The following is a 17836-nucleotide window of genomic DNA, read 5'->3' as shown; positions in this document are numbered from 1 at the left end:
AAACGATATGTAACTTTCTGCACTATGGCCAATGTTGTGCAAAACAAACTTTTGAAATATCAACTTTAGCAGTCTTTTTATGATTACGCACCTTAGATTAGAGATGTGGTAATCGTGGAGGTTTGATGCACAGATTAATGTCCTCACTATGCACCTGCCAAGTCGCGTTTGAAGCGCACGAACTAATTTCGAGCTGTGACTGTTGGCCCAACATGCATATTCTGGCACATTTTGATTTTTATGTATTTTATTGTTTATATTTTTACAATTTCTTCATGTTAAACTTTAAACTTACCTAAGCCCTACAAGCCAAAGCCATAATTATTATGTTTGGCCTTGAACGTTAAAATTTTTTCTTGAAGGCGGTGACCTACCTTAAGGCACTCAGACTGATTTGCCTTTGTTATTTAAAGCGCAAGTGTAGATGCCACATCTGCGAAATCGGAGCCGTGGAGGGCTCCCGGGCAAAGAAGAACCATCCTAAAAAAACAACTTTTCCGAGTGTCCCGAGATCGGAACCCAACCCAGCCCTTCTGCCGGGCAATCAAATATTTTACACAGAGCCACGCCATTAATTGAAACTGGTCCAATAAAAAAAAAAGCTGTGGAGGTACTGTCCGACGAGGAGCCACGTTAAAGGATGTAATATTGCGTGGAAGAAGTGTATGGAATCGCACGAGGCATCACAGCATGCGAATTATGCATTGAGTTGGCGTCTTATTGCTTCGTACCAATTAGGAATGGGCTCAGCAGTAAGTCGTAATCATCGCTAGGGACATCATGAAGAGTGGGGAGCTACATAGGCGCTAGAATAGCCTTACAGATAGTAGTGGGTATTTCGCATTTTGGTGAATTGCGCCATTGTGGGTACTGCGCAACTTTACTCGCAGTAGGGGCCCTTCGATTATATAGGGGATCACCAAGATTTGAAGCAGGTTACTTCCTGCACGGATGTGACATCAATAGAAGGGCACGAAGGTAGCTCACAGAAAAGTTTCAGATGAAACCGTTACTGGGTTACCTAAGACCTAAGAATGAGAACTACGACTCTTCGGCCTTCGAGTGAAGGGGCCACACTCGCAGTCCACTAACAGGTCAATAACACGCAAATTATAGCAATATATATATATATATATATATATATATATATATATATATATATATATATATATATATATATATATATATATATATATATATATATATATATATATAGAATTATAGAAAATAACACGCAAAAGATAGAAACAAAGACACGCGGTCACAAACACGATAAAATCACACGTTGTAACAGGAAAAAACGCTTTTCGCCTAACGTTTCCTTCTAAAAGGAGCAAATGTCATCCAACGCAGCGCGTGCGCGCAGGTGAACACGCTACATCAGTTTTTTCGATACTCGTGTCGGGGGCGAAGCCCTGACGGATATTTCAAGCGAACTCAATGACGTCACCGTACACGAGCGGCTGTTTGATTGTCGTTGCTTGACTATTCATGAGTTTGGCTAGCGTCAACTTCATTGATTTACTGGTATAGAACAGTGCTTGTACTTTCCAGCATGTCCAATACATGTTTTAGGTGTATGACTTTTCTTGAGTTTTATGTGCGTCAAACTGATTGACTTTCATTTATGGAATACATTTTGTACTTTCCAGCATGCCCAAGACGTGTGAGCAATTGCTTGAACGCATACAGTATTAAAAGCAGCTGAGAAGAATTAGACAAAACAGAGTAGCAATAAAAAAACTGCACATAATTTATTTTATTAGTATATAGTAACGCGCATCTTGTCAGCAGCTTGTGACCTTTAGAAAGTGCATTTTAAGATTTTCTGGTCGATGCCTTAAACGGCTGGGGCAGTGTCACATGACATGTATAAACATGTCCACGTTATGATTTTCGAAGTACCGCTTTCTATCTAGACATGTGTACGGTAAAAAAGGATAAACGTGTTCAACACAATATAAATTTTGCCTTGCTGGTATAGTATCATGAACACGGACACCAGCGACTCGTGTCATGTGTGTTCTTGTTGTGTCCGTGGTCGGGAGGTCATGTACATGGAGGTCAATATTGTCACGTGGTCGTGACGTCGACAAAGGCAGCAGTCAGCAAGTCGAGATGAAACTCTTTATTAGGCCGAACTTGTGGCCGAGAAACTGAAAGCTACAGCAATACACTGATAGCGGCGGACAGAGCGTCGACCGTCGATCAACTGACAAGCGGTCAAGCGCGTCGGCTTTTATACAGGCGCTATGGAACTTTCCAGCAATGTCGCTGGTGGCGGCGTTATCTCTCGACAAAGCTGGAACATTCGCGTGCGGCACGCAATCTTAACAAAACGATCTACAAAAATCGTGAAGCTTCTCGAACACTGCTTCACGGCCAGCGTCGAGCGTTGATAACCGTCCTTGCTGGTCAAACTCGAACACATCAAAATAAAAGAAGAAGCGGGCGTGGCAATATGCTTAGGTCTAGGTCCATGTTAACGAACACCTGAGTGTCAAATGTTACGGAGCCCACCACTACGGTGTCCCTCATAACCATATCGTAATTTCGGGGCGTAAGACGCCAGCAACTATTAGATGCAAAGCAGCTCTTTGACTCACGTGTGTAACGGCGTACGTTACGTGCGTCCGTACGAATGCGCTGCAACGCGTTCCCCTCGCCGTAGGTGTCGAAGCGTTGCCATGTTGGTCACGCCACAGCTTTGCGTTGACGTCACGCTCTCCTCGCACACTTCCCTCGCAGGTTGAGTTGAGTTGAGTTTATTTACCACGTACAGTTGTACAGTAAGTGGCAGGGACAGGGGAAAAAAGCTGTATAAAAAGAGCTTGACAAAGCCCCACATCCCCATGTTCACTGTGACAACAAAACGGCAAAAGCAAAGTAAACCACAAGACAGTTTAAACCAGCAATGCACATGCTTTGCATCGGAACAAAGAAGTTATACACACATAAACTTATAAAGCATATTTAAAATAGAAGTATTAGAGAGCGTACGAACATTTTCACAATTAATTCCTAATTTATTTAGTGTATTCGGCAAGCAATAATGCAATGTCTCAAAACCATAAATTGTCCGCGCTGGTGTCACTCTCTCCCTCACCCGCAGCATGCTCGCCGTAGCGCCCGCAGGTGCCGGCTGCTCCGCCAGCTCGCAACACCCCTGAACGTGTCACTTCTCTCTCGCTTCACCCTTGGTAGTCAAGGCGAAACGCGCGCCTGCTCCGCTCCAGCGCCCGCATCTCGACTCTGAAGAAACAACGACTACGATGTCTTGCCAAACACTTTAATGAAACTTACACGAAACCCAACCCGCCTCCCGTGTCCTTGCGCTTCAAATAAACGTTTGCTCGAGTAAACGCTACACCAAGTTTCGCTTCAAACCGTTCTTCCAGCACCCGCGTCGACGCCCGTTTCAGTCGGGTCAACGCCGTGCGCACCGCTGCTGCTTCGCATCCCATCATGGTTCCCTTCGGGGAGATGGTCCAAGTTTTTATTATTAATATTATTGTTGCATCCTTGTTCACATGTGCTATTTTCGTTGGCGATTATAACCCTGTTCCCCGCATACAGCCGCTCTAAATCCCGAAACTCGTGAAAAAATATACCAGGGGAAATTCCGCTTTATGAAATATAGGATGTATCGGGCAATTGTCGACAGAGCCTCGTCGCTGTACCCGATGCCCTTCTCTGCCCCTACCTAAAGATACCAAACAGAAAGGCAATCATAGTTGTTGGCTCATTTAGCTCGAAGGCAGCATTCTGGCGCAGTAAAATAGTCTCATAACAAGATTATGGTTCGTAGTTAATGATTATTTCGTTGCATGCTTTCTTCCCAGCCTTAATGGAATCAACATCTTTCGTCTGCACTCTATTTCTAGTGTGACCGAGCGTGACCTTTGAAGTAGGACCTGATCTCACCTGAATTGAATCGTTAAAGGGCTGTCGCGTTTTAGCCTTTCGGAGCTTCTCTGCGACATTCTTCAATATATCCCACGTCAGGAATTATTCATTTCCGAAACAAATTTTTCATGACTCCAGTAATGCCGTAGTCGTCATCCTGGCATGCGTGACACGCCTACGCCCGGCGAGAAATTAATGCGCTCAAAGTACCAGGAACGAGGATATCTATCTGAGAATGTGAAATATCTTTTACTCAATGTCAGAAGCAAAGTGACGCTTCCGTTGTATTTTGCCAATTTATAACCGGCAACAACTTCGCGATTTCATTGGTGCAATAAGTGTTTAAATGCCAGCATGCACACATTTCCTCAATGCAAGCGCTGTTGCTGTTCTTGAAGAACACTCGACTTGACGAAAGTTTGTGAATGATTACATTGTGTAGCCATTCACAAGCATATTCAGTCAAATAGTACATGTCATATTCACGCAACGAGAAGAAGCAATGGGCGCTTCTCACTGTACGTATTATTGGCGTGTATATGTGATCATTGTATATATCATAGTTATTACCCGACACCTGGAGTAGCGAGCCAGGCGACTAACCAGGCTATCCTCTGTACTTTGCGGCTGTACTCGCCTGGTGTGATTTTCTTACACGATATTTTTTTTGTCTTTTCCTTTTCAGTAAAAAAATCTGCGCAATACTGTTGCTATATGGAGATCATACACGTGCCATGGGTGTTTAGAAGTTTTGATATTCCTTCCATGTATTATAAATTCCAGATATAAACATACTCAAATAAAATAAAGCTTCTCTGACAATATTGATTTACACAATCTGTCGAATGCCTGTGATCTATTCATTTATAATCCTAGGAAAATAGTTTGATTTCAGTGAAGATAAAAGTCGACCTTGTCGGATTTAAGCATGCGAATTCACTTCATATAATCGTCAGGTTTGTTTTTCACATGTACAGGGGTGGTCAAAGGTCCCAGGCAATGCTGCCTGAGGATTACGTGGTATAGCGGCTTGCGAAATTTGGACTACACTCGCAACCTTCCCAAGTTACATTTGTTTTTTACGTATGTCTAATATTGAACTCGCAGAAAACACATTTGTTTTTTACGTCCATTTAGTGTTAGCATTAAGAATAATGTGTGAGAAATGGCCCTCAAAAAAACTCTCGTTCCGTAGCAGCTGTCGCTTCATTTCTTCACTGCGGAACGCTTCATAATAACATGAACGGGCTTTACGTGCCATTAATTCTACGTCATCACAGCTCTGATGCTTTCGGACTACAGAAAGGTGGTTGGCAGTATTTTACCTACAGGTTTAACCGTATTCAAGAGCCTTTTTTATGTGTGTAGTGGTTATGGTACTTGACTGCTGACGCGAAGTCCGCGGTATCCAATCCCGGCCGCGGCGCCAGCATTTTCGATGCAAGCGAAACTGCTTGAGGCCCGTGTACTTAGAATACGTTGCACGTTAAAGAACCACAGATGGTCGAAATTTCCGGAGCCTTCCACTACAGCGTCTCTCATAATCATATAGGGGTTTTGGGACGTTAAGCCACAACTTTTATCATAAGTTTTCCACACATCATCTATTCAATAGATATTCTAGTGCAGCACAGTAGAGTTCATTGCTCGCTGACGTACGTGGCCCGTGACGTCCTCTTCGCCATTCTCACGAAAGAAACCTCTGTGCGTCACCTTTAGGCACTGAAACAGAATTTCTAAAGCCGTGTCTCTACATTGTAGCTCTGTAAACTATATTTATGTACGTCCGATGATCTTTACATAAAAAAACTTCGCACTTTCTTCCGGTGCCAGCAAGATTACCAGAATTATCTTGCGACTTAGGGTTTATTGATACCACATTCTAAGCAAAGTGTGAGTGCGTATATAATGTATTAAGGAGGTCATTTAAAGTGGCGCAGGAGAATTAGTCGGTAAAACCTTAAACCCTAGAAGTTGTCTTGGCGAGTATTACGTGGCGTCTTCTTTCAAACATTTTACCTGAGCAAATATACGAAAAGGAAGGACGCGAAAAGGAGAAAGGCGCTCAGTTTACCGCGATTACGACATTAAAGAATGGCTGATTCATGTGTCATTTCATTGATATCATAAATTTGGCCTTTCCCGTATAGTTCTTTTTTGTTTTGTTTGTTGGTTTGTTTGTTTTTTCTGGTGGGGAATGGTCGGCTAGCTTGCAAAGCTGAGTTTTATTGTGTGGGGACCAAAACCGCGATTAGGATTACGAGACACGCCGTGGTGAAGGTTTCCGGGAATTTCGACTATCTGGTGTTCTTTAAAGTGCAGGGACATCGCACAGTGCACAGGCCTCTAGCACTTCGCCTCCATCGGAAAGCGACGGTCGCGGCCGAAATTAAACTCGGAACCTTCGGGGAGCAGCTGCGCACGGTAGCCACTGTGCCGCGGAAGCGGACTACAGAGCCGAGTTGGAGAGGGGAAATGTTTAACATTGTTACGTGTTGGTTAGCCGACCGTCCACTGCCAATATATATATATATATATATATATATATATATATATATATATATATATATATATATATATATATATATATATATATATATATATATGACGACGCTGCGACTGTAGTTCCTTGTCATAAACAGTATCCATACGGTCACCGTCACGGTGCTTAACCTGTTCATTTGTGATGAAAGGTGTGTGGCTTTAGTATTGCTACATAAGCGAAGTAACTTTCAGTTGACGAGAACGCTGAGGAATCGATGGGGATGACCTGTCGCACTAGTGTCGGAGGGTCACTTGTCGCACCACAGCATTTTTTTAAGAATAAGCATTTATGCGAGTCGCTGTACTTTATAAATATTGAGGTTATTACTATTTGTATGTGGATTTCATGTTACTTTACACTACTCCATATTTGACTGTATTAGTGCCTTGTCTGCCAAAGATTTGATTTCTGGGCTTTCGTCATGCAAGTTTGAAGTCTCCACAATGCTTTGTAAACCGTAGCACAAGTGGTATCAATGCGCTAATTCCATTTTAAATTCAACGTTATTGATAAGCATATGTGTTGCTCGACTCTGGCAAATCTATGCTCATTTGTAGAGTACTCCTGTTGCAGTATCGCTTTCTACCTGCTGAAACTTATGAAAACTGACTTTATCGTATTTAAATCTACCGGCGCTCAGGACACCAATCCTATCGCAATAAAAAGTGCCGTTCCAGTGACTCCAGCCTAAAGACAGTATGTATTGTGACGCAAGAACGCACTGGGAACACTGGCGCGCACTTGGATTCACTGGCATTTCGGTTAGTGCATTGGAAAAATGATGGGTCGCATTGGAAGGGCCGCTGTCTTCACCTCTTTGACGCTGGAGCGCACTGAAAGCGCTGGAAGCGCTGGAATTTTTACTGGAGTGTGCAGTTTGTGCGAGCGTCGTTGCCTTCAGTATCGTGGGCGGCGGGATTTTTCAGTATCGTTGAATGTGTAACGTTTGATTCGATGTTACCGATAGAGGGTATCATAATGGGTCCCAAAAATCTGTCACATTTTCTAGCTTCGCAAAAAAAGAGATGAGATGCGCACTACTTTCATGACGTACGTGATGTGTGATATTACTGTTATTTTTCATGCTTCGGTGTTTCCAGACAACCCTGCCAAGCGTCGGTGCATGTTGTGGGAAAAACTTAATAAATATAAAACTACCTAAAATGGATGTAATGTCTCAAGCTTTCACACACTTAGATCTATAAAAAAAGTAATGACAGTGACATTGATGGACTTCAGATCTGTCCCATTAAGCATGTCTTGAGGTCACTGCCCCTGCACTGGCACACGTTTTAATGCTATTTTCGCACATCGGAGTTTTTCCAAAGGCATTACAAATTGCTGAGGTCATAGTTCTACATAAAGGCCGGGATGGGAATATGGGTTTAGAAAACTTTATTCGCGTTGGCATGACTTCTTTCATTATTTTCTCGCCTATTGCGATTAATAATGCTTTATTCGGGTAACCCGCCACGTTGGTCTGTGGTTATGGCGCTCGACTGCTGACCCGAAGGTCGCGCGATCGAATCCTGGCCGTGGCGGCCACACTTTCGAAGGAGGCGGAAATCATTGAGGCCCTTGTACTTTGATTTAGGTGCACGTTCAAGAACCCTAGAAGGTCCAAATTTCCGAAGTTCTCCTCTACGGCGACCTTCATAATCATATAGTGGTTTTGGGACGTCAAACCCGAACAGTTAATATTATACGTGTAAGATAGATAGACGTGACTGCTCTCAAGCTTTTCTTTCTTTCGTGAGGTACCCCATGCGGTCCCCATGGGTGGAAACATAACTGTGGAAAAAAAATACTTCAGAATTGGTGTCCCCGGAATTTCGTCGTTCTGCAGATCGGTATCGAAATATTTCTTGAATGCTGACGACTAATCGCCTTTAGAAATCAGCCATATATGGGATATAAGAAATGCCTTCTTAGAAGTGAAAGCAGACCTCTCTCAAAGAAGCAACAACTGTGAAGCAACAATGTGTACACTTCACTACAATTAAGAATCGGCGTCTCGAAATTTCGTCGTTCCGGAGAACAGTATCGAAATGTTTCTTGAATACTAACGTCAAATTGCGTTCAGAAATGAGTCATATATGAGCTATAGGAATGGCCTCCAAATGCCAATAGAACGATCTGAGCGCTAAATCATAATAAAGTTGTGTTGTCAAAACTGCTTAGCGTTTTTTTTAATATTGAAGCAGAAGCTTCCACATGTACAATGAAATGATCTTGAGGCCGTACGGGTACCCTAGCCAAGATATTTATTTGCGCATGAATAAACTCCTACACCGCAGTTCATTCCTCCAGAATATAGTCGTTCCGGCGACCCTCATGATCATATTATGGTTTGATAAAATCACACGCTGCTGTTCCTTCCTCCAGAACTTAGTCGTTCCGGCGTCTCTCATGATCACATTGTGGTTTTCGGACGTTAAATCCGAAGAATTAATGTTATATGGTCCAGATAAAAGGACGTGACTGCTGTCAAGCTTTTTTTCGTCAGGTACTACATGCGGTCACCATGTGTTGAAACATAACTGTGGAACAAAAACTGTACTTAAGAATCGGTGTCTCCAGAATTTAGTCGTGCCGGAGATCGGCATCGAAATGTTTCTTGAATACAGACGTCAAATTCCCTTCAGAAATGAGCCATAGATGAGTTACAGGAACAGCCCTCTTAGAAGTGAAAGCAGGCCTTTCTGAAAAAAATCAACAACTGTGGAGCAACAATATCTACACTTCACACCTACAAATACTAATAGAATGATACCTTGACCGCGGAAACATCATGCCTTGACATGCTGCCTTGTCCGCTGTAACCAAGATCTTTATTTGCGCATACGCAGCATAAATAAATTCATACGCAGCAGTTCATTCCTTTACATCACCAGTTTCGATACATTGTAGATGTCGTAGGATATCATAGAGATTTGAAGCGTTTGGCTGTTGTATTAGGACATGATCTGTCAAAAACATCCACAGCATCATCCTGGTAGGCGCACAGAAGCCTGAAAACAAACTGGCAATATTTTAGTGGCTTTGTTGTACGATGTTGTGGAAGCCACATGGAGCATTGGAGCCAGTGGCGTTTGGTGTTTGCTGTTAAATAAGCAATCAAAGAGATGTAATCAAGGCGGCTCTCAAAAACGACGAGTTAACTCTTCTCTACCGTTCTGCAAGACTGCCAGGGCTGCAGCCCAGATAACCTCTTGTCATACCAGAATAGGCATTCTGCAATTAAGCGCAAATTTCAAGCAATGAGTTTGCCCCATAATAAAGCACATAATCGTCAACGCGCTTGTACTCCTGCGTTAACGACTCATAGAGGCGGATATTTCTACTCAACGCAATTGTGAGGCTTAATCTGGCCAAATCATTCGAACGGCGCTGCATTTATTTTTATTCTTGCCCTTCAATTGCACGGTACGTTTAAGAAACCCGTGCTTTTTCTTTGTTGTGCTTTTAGGCTTTTTTGTATTTGCTGCACTGTTTCTTCCTGCTTTGATTATTAGATATAGTAACGATTCTTTTTCCTCTTACAGTTATGCGCTTCGGACGTTCTCGTTGTTTGTGCCAGCGCTTGTGTTTGCAAAGCGCTGGCCATGCTTGGGGACATGCTTACCGATTTGCTCTTTGATCTTTCTAGCAAGGCTAGTAGCTAATACTTTTAGCCTGCAACCGACGTAACTCAAGAAAACGTGGGCGTAAAGAAACGCGGCCGCTAAAGAGAGCGAAGCGACCTCCTTGCTGTCCGTAGCTTCAACGCTGTGTGAGCGATGAGAAGACAGCAACTGCATATGAATGATGCTAATCCCTGTCACAATAGCGAGCGCACCACCACGGCTCTCTTCTCAAAGTACTCAATGTATGCTAGACCCACCCAGGCGCCCTCCCCACCCTCTCCTTCCTCTCTCTCTCCGCGAGCCGCCTGAGCCTTTCGTACGTCGGAAGTAGGCCGGCGCGTTTCTTTTCTGCTTGAGTCACCATCGTCAACTGCGCTCGCAAGTTTTCACTCGAACATAGGGCATACAACGCACGGGAAATAAGATTCATGTGAGAGCGACAACACGGAGCACAACTGGGCAAACCGATGTGCCGTATTCTTCATTCATCACTTGCGTCTCCACTTCGCGGCAACATTTGTACGAAATACTAAAACTTGCTTCTGTGTCTCCCGGCAACACTGTACCCTTCCAAGCCCTTCCTCCCGGCAAAAACAAAAGAAAAATATCTGCCTACGCCTTTGAAAGCATCACGCAGTAGGAGAATGCTGTGAATAGGTTCATTACTGCGCATTTTATTTTGGTTGCTCTGCGTCCCTTCACGAATCCCTCTTTTTCACTACGCCTCTGCGCATGTGCTCTCCCCTAGCAGAAAAGTCACGAAACGTCTCTTCATCTCGGAGGCTTTGCTTCTGTCAGTACCGGTTTTCCCGGCCCCTACCAAACCCCTAAGAATCCGGCATAGGGCAGCACCTGAAAATGAATGATGCTCATTGGGCAAGCATTTTCAGGAGCGGCTTTGACCTAGAGTTCATCCTGAGCACCGTAGAATCCTCAGTGTGTGAAATAGTTGACTTATTTAAGCGATAATGAGTGTGTCAATGCTCAAGTTGGTTGAACTCATACTGAATAAATAAATGAAAATAGGTAGCGAGCTGTACTCCTCCGTATCACATCATTTAAAGTGGGGATGAGTATCTAATAACTCTATTGTTGCCCCTCTATTCTGTTTATGCGTTGGAATTATTACATAAATTTAGGTGCACGTTAAAGAACCTCAGGTGTCAAAATTTCCGGAGCCCTCCACTACGGTATCTCTCATAATCATATCGTGGTTTTCGGACGTTAAACCCCATCAATTATTAATAATATTATGAAGGCCTCACAATGCTACGTAAAAAAATTAGCTGCCTGTTAATTTCGATTTTCTCTCATTCACTCACTACGTACTAAATGTAGTCAAAAACTACCAGCTGTGCGCTCAGTCTTGTTAGAAACCAGACAACTATGAAAGCCACAAGGCATAGGCTTGCGCACAGGGGCGGGAGAGGGGGTCTGCCTATCCCCTAATCATCTAAGGAGGGCGCATAGTTTTCCCCATACCTTTTGTCAGTCACGTCCTATCCGTCAATTTTTAGACTGCAGGTTTACGACCATGCACGTTTTTGATGATAATGGCGGCGGAGGCTATAAAGAACAGAGACCGACGGCACGGGTGAACCGTCTTTTCCATTTTAATGGAACACTCCAATGCCCCGGATGATGATACGTATTCCCCAGATGCGGCAGTCGTTTTCTTCCCTTTTCAGCAAAGGGCACGGATGTTGCATCCTTAGAACTTTTTACTTCCCATGATTACCCTCGGAAAGCAGGAGCTAAAGGTACGCCGCGGTGACAAACACGTCATCCCTTCATATCCGTATTTGCATCCAGTGCGAGGCCAGCTTTTTTTTTGGACTTGGCCGCTGGTGGTTGAAGGGGGGGGGGCTGCTGTGTGGTGAATATTCGCCTCCGCCCTCCCCCCTATTGTAAACCCTGCGCACGTCTCTGACCTTAGGCGACGGGAATTAAAGGGGCCCTGCAACACTTTTCTTAGTTATATTGGAATAGTCTCATTATTGACGTATGACTCTTCACGAGTCATATGCCACAAAAATTTTTCGAATCCGTCAAGTCTAAGTGGCGTTACCAAATTATAGAGATCACGTTCCGCAGCTTTCTTCCTCCACTCAACGCCGCGAGCGCGCGGAAAGCTGCGCGGGGCGTGAAGGGAGCGAGGACGGAGGTTAGAGGAGGCGCCGAAGAATTACGTCAGCGCCGGCGGGTATTTTTTTTCTTCATTTTTTTTCTCTCTGGCATCTAGGCGCAACCACGTGGTCTGTGGCGCCACTTCCGGTCGGCTTGCGTGGATGTCGTCTCCATCGCACCGTGTATCGCGCGTGCTTGAAAACTGCGAGTCGCTTTGGTAATATTGGGTGTGCACCTCGAACTGCCGAAGTGTTTTCATCGCTCTGCCAACCATGGACGCAAACCTGCGTGCGCGTTTGGAACGAATGACAGCTGAGATGGGTTTTGACCCATCTCAACTCCGATACACCGCCTCGTCGCACTGCTCGCGCTTGAATCGTATTCAACACGGCAAAGCTGCGTGCACCCTTCTCCCAGTGGCGGTACTTCGATGCTGTTTGCTCTTCGAATGCGGGCGCACAGCGAGTGGGAAGCTGACAACAAAGAACTAAAGACTAGAAGAAAGGATCGTGGGGCATCGGGCTGGCGCGGACCCATCCCCCGGCTGTCTGCAGCTACCGTGAAAATGCGAGTCTGGTTGCTGTGTCGCGGTTTCTCGGGAACGTGAGCCTATGAGGAGGATACGCCGAGGTACGGCTCGATGCAATACTGAACAGACAGCGAACGGGACCCTCGCCATACAGCGAACACAGGTATCCTAAACAAGCCGGCGCCAGTATTGTTATCGGACAATTGCTGCACCGCTGCCTCGGTCGGTCGTGAGAACGTGCCGAAGATGCAGTTTCCAGCTGACGAGGCAACACTCGCACGGCTGCCACTCTCAACGGCAACCGGCGATGGTCAAAAGAACAGAAATATTCACGATTTCGGCACTGCGCATGGTGAAGAAAACGCAATGTTATGATCGGCCTGCCTGGCTTGGCGCCGCTTTGACGCATGAGACGTTGCGGCTAAGACTACCCTGATTTCTTCCGGGTCAGCGGTTCCAGAGATGCCCCAAGAGCGGCGACAACACGAAGGTCGTTCGTCTAATATTCTCAGGTTGTCTGCGCCCCTCGTAAAACCCTTTGGGCACGCCTGACCGACTGACAGATTAGGAAGAGTTGTTGACCGTCGAGGCGGCTTGCTTTGTCGTCAAGGTGCCCCGGACAAAGGACCCAGCGTCTGGGAACCGTCTGCGGATGCATTTCCCACGTTCTCCGTGGCGCCTTGCTGCCGCTGTTTCCACCACGTGGCCTGCCTGGCGCCGCATACCCATCATTGCAACAGACTACGAAATTGACTTCCACGTCTTCGTGCTGTGCCGTGTAGTGCGCGGTGGGCAGTGTTTCTCCCTCGCCATGGGACGAACTGGACGTGCCTCTTTCGTGGGTTGGGAAGGAGGCGGCGTTTCACCTTCCCCTTTTGGGGGCGGAGGTGAAGATGGAGATTTTCATTGGACTGTCCTGGCCTCCATTGTTTTTTCCTACAGGGAACCCTGGGAAGGCCATGACATACAATGCGAGCGCCGATGCGCTCCCGACAAGCTCTCACAAGTTCTCTCGAGCTCTCACAAGCTACGAGAAGCTTCCCTCCGAGAGCTTCCATGATGCTAACCCCATCATGTAGCAACACGCTACCTGTAAATATGTAATAAACGTTACTGTTAACAGCTTTGGGCTCCTCTCCTCGACATCTCCCCGAGACTCTGGCTGGCTCCGGTCCTCTGGGCAGAACCCCGACTACATCAGCAACCACGCAACTACGAGCAGACGAACTGTCAGTGAGACCGCAAGTGCTAATATTAATGTTTGTTCGGTGTTTTAATGGCATAACACAATGTAAACATACATATTATCTACTTATTGAACTCAAAATTGACAACGAAGGTAATTATGAGGGTGTTATCGTGATTATAACATCAGCCGATGGTGGAACTGCCGACAATCGCGTCATATATTGCGGACTAATACATCATTTGTCGAGACAAGAGGGAGCGATTTTCAGCTGATTTTGAGAATTTATTGTAAATTCCAGGCCGCTCGCTTCGCTATAATATTGGGCTCGCGTGTTCTCGGGAGCCTCAACTACCGATTGGCAGCGCTTTTTGACCCTGCTCAAAAAGTATTGCAGGGCCCCTTTAAGGTGTGACATCATTGCCGCTTATACGCACATGCTGAACAGAATACAGTGAACAGAATAATTCAGAAAATAACTAGTAGCGTAAGACATATAATGAACAGCAGGCTGAGACGACTGACATGAAGTGATATTCCCTAGTTTAAAAACTGTGTGTTTACGGACCTTTGCAATACATTCGTGTTTGCATCAATACACGCAGAACCAGCGGTGCAATTGAACTACTTCGTCCCCGCATACTTGTCTGCTTGACCAAATGCGAAATTGCGTAGCCTTAGCAACTATATGGACACTCCAGACGTATTTTAGCAGTCGCCGTGAGGTCTCATATTAAGTCCAAAGGCGGCAAACATCGCCCAGCGAGTCGTATGTTCTATGCGGGAGTGAAATCATGCGAAGGCAGCCGACGATCGCGGATGAAGCGGAAAGAAAGCTCGCCGGCCCTCTTCTGTCGCTCGATGGGCCCATGGGGGTTCCCGGAGGGGAGGGGCTGCGTGAGACCTGCAAAAACTGCGTAATCTGGGCTGCCATCTTTGGTCGTGCGCGCCCTGTCTTCACAGGAATCAGGAAACAGATCACACGTTTTTACATGTTGTGTCCTCACCGCTCAGTTTGCGTGAAAGCGATAGGCAGAACGAGGGTCACTTCGCTCAAACCAGCGGCCGCGTTACTTTACGCAGGCGTTTCGATGAGTACGGCAGGTCAGACGCTAGCCTTACGTCGTTTAACGTACCAATTTTTTCCTATCGCATTCATTGCTTCTCCCACGCGGCGGAATCGTGATTTTCTTTACTTACGCTGGATTCCGCGCACATGCGTATAATAGAAACTGAATGTGCACATAGATTGGCATAGACCATGCTGCAATCTCCAAGTTATAATCACATGAACAGATATTGAACAGCAATGCATCAAGCAACTAAATTACAGACTCGGTGTTGTGATACTGTGGAAGCTATAGACCGAGTTAAAAGTCATCGTTTCAGTTATCTCCTCACTAGGTCCAACCCTAACACCTTCCTCCTCCTCTACAACCCATAGTGGCTACCCTCCGGCTATAGGCTTTCCAGAAATGGGTGCAGAAGATTGGGAACCCAACTCCGTTGCTCGCGCAGTGCTTTCGCATAAAAGAAAACCCTCGTGAATATAGGAAGATTCGGATATGGGTAACTGTAGCATCTCCAACACCCCGATGGAGCTCTAGCACCTGATCTAAGGATGCAGCTTGTCCTCTGGTCCTAGACAACGGGTCCTTCCTTTGCTACCACAGGAATGGCGACAAAGTTCTGTCAAGACATGCGCACGACCTATTACGAGAACTATACTCCATCTCACAATTACATTGCAACACTGGCGACGCTACGAAGAATACACTGGCAGTACTCCTGGCAGCATATAATATAGTTCCGGTCATAACGGTTTCATTATTAATTATATACAAGGGCTTTAGCTGTGATTCTTGCATTACTCGTTACAACGATAGGATGTACGTTAGGAATGTACTTAGCAAGCTCTGAATTATTGTAGAAATTACCAGCTGGTAATTATATTAAGCCCTCTAACCGTGATGACGGGCAGCAGCATGCCAGCCCCCTACAGCCCAGACCATCCGGTTGAATCCGAATTCGTGCTTTTTACTCGCTCTCTACCCAGGCAGCAAAAAAGTGGTATAACCTGTCATCGCTTATACTCGGGGACAACTTTCTGTGGCAATGAAGGGAAAGCTACGGGGTTGGAGCGTCTGCACATGTACTGCTACGCGAAGTAGTCCGGTATGGCGCGCGTCTCGTAACGCCGTGGAAAGTTATGGCTAGCGTTGCATTTCGACGCAAACGCTGCTTAGCGTCTAAGGTACGGGCAAAAGGCGCGACTTTTTCACGCACGCAAAAACGTGAAGTGACAACGTATAAAGTAAAAGAAATGCAAATATCTCGCTTGTGTGTGCTGCGTTCCGTCTCAAAAAAATCACAGCATATCCACGGAGTGAATGATGATGAGTGGGTGAAGCTGCGGAGGTTCATCGGTAAACCGTGAATCTTCCGTGAATTCTGCCCAGTACATCATCACCGACGTGAGATCGGGCGCGTTTATACTAAAGGTTCGATGAGAGCTATAACGACTTGCAGCTCACTTTAATTTTACATGTACGCTGTGAATTTTCATTGTTTAGAAAACTATTGCTTTAGAAAACATCTGGCGTCTTTCGTTAAGCAGCTGGCGCCTTTTCGTTTTGCTTTTAGAAAACATCTGGCGTCTTTCGTTGGTTTATTTCGTCAATCAACGGCGTTCCGAACAAAATTTTTATTGTTTCATCACGCACAGGAGAAATCTCACCAGGCACTACCTTGGAGGTAAACAATGGCTGCTAATGGGAATGAGAGACAGAAGAAGTCGGCTTTTAGCTAACACTTACACTTATACGTCTACTAACGTTTCCTACTGGAACATGCCAATGGCTGCTAATGGGGAATGAGAGACAGAAGAATTCGGCTTTTAGTTAACGCGCACGCTGCGAATTTTTTATTGCTCAACAACGCACAGGAGGAAACTCCCACCGGCACCACCTTGGAGGTCAAGATCTGGTACTAGCGTTAAGACTGGTTCCGCACTACGACGGGGACGAACGGGTGCCGCTTTAAGGAGCTTCGCCCCTAAAAGCTACATGTAGAAAATGAAGGAGTATTTTGCATATCTCACGCAGAAAATACGGACGCAATTGTGGGACTACATTCATTAGCGGTAGGATACGTGCATTGCGGCTCTGTAGCTTTCCCTTCATTGCCACAGAATGTTGTCCCCGAGTATAGTCTCATCTAACGCTGAGGACAATGCATCAGGTGTATTAAAGACGATAGTCTTTCTTGGGGAACTTAAACGCAGAAATTTTGGTCTGTCTTTCTGTTTGTCGGCACGTCACTCGATTCAGCCACCCGGCCAAAGTTCAACCACTTCCTTACCGCCCACCCATCTTGAACTGGTACGGCTGTTCCTACTTGTGAACGTTGTCGATCAAAAAGTAAATATTACGCATATCTGAGGGGCAACATCATTAGGTAAGTATTAGGTGGTGTGTTCCTTTAATAGAAAATACATAGATACGCAATTTTAAAGACCCTAGTTTCTTAAGCTGCGCTGAAAATGCGACTGCGCTGAAAGTTGTCTTCCTCCGTGTGCTCTGCACAAGCTCATGTTGTGTTTTCGGTTCAGTATTGCATTGTACGAATGACAGGGGGCGCCGCTCTGGCATTCCTGTTTTACCCAGGCGACGTGAAAATAAGAAAGTTTCTGGAGAGTACTCGTTGAGTGCGTACGTTTCTTCTCCTTCGGTGCATCGCGCCAAACCGCGTGTTCGGGCTGGCCGGCGTCCCCGCCGGTCGCGTGGGTCACAGCCAGTCTTCACCTGCCGCTGCGCCGGGACTACCAGCCCGCAACACAGAACTCATGTTTCCCGACGTATTGCGAGATGGCGTCCATATGTCACGCAGCGCCTCTTCTATCGTCTTTAGACGACATT

The sequence above is a fragment of the Rhipicephalus sanguineus genome, chromosome 2 (assembly GCF_013339695.2).
Source record: "Rhipicephalus sanguineus isolate Rsan-2018 chromosome 2, BIME_Rsan_1.4, whole genome shotgun sequence".
NCBI lineage: Eukaryota > Metazoa > Arthropoda > Arachnida > Ixodida > Ixodidae > Rhipicephalus > Rhipicephalus sanguineus.
Note: the sequence above shows the minus strand (reverse complement) of the source record.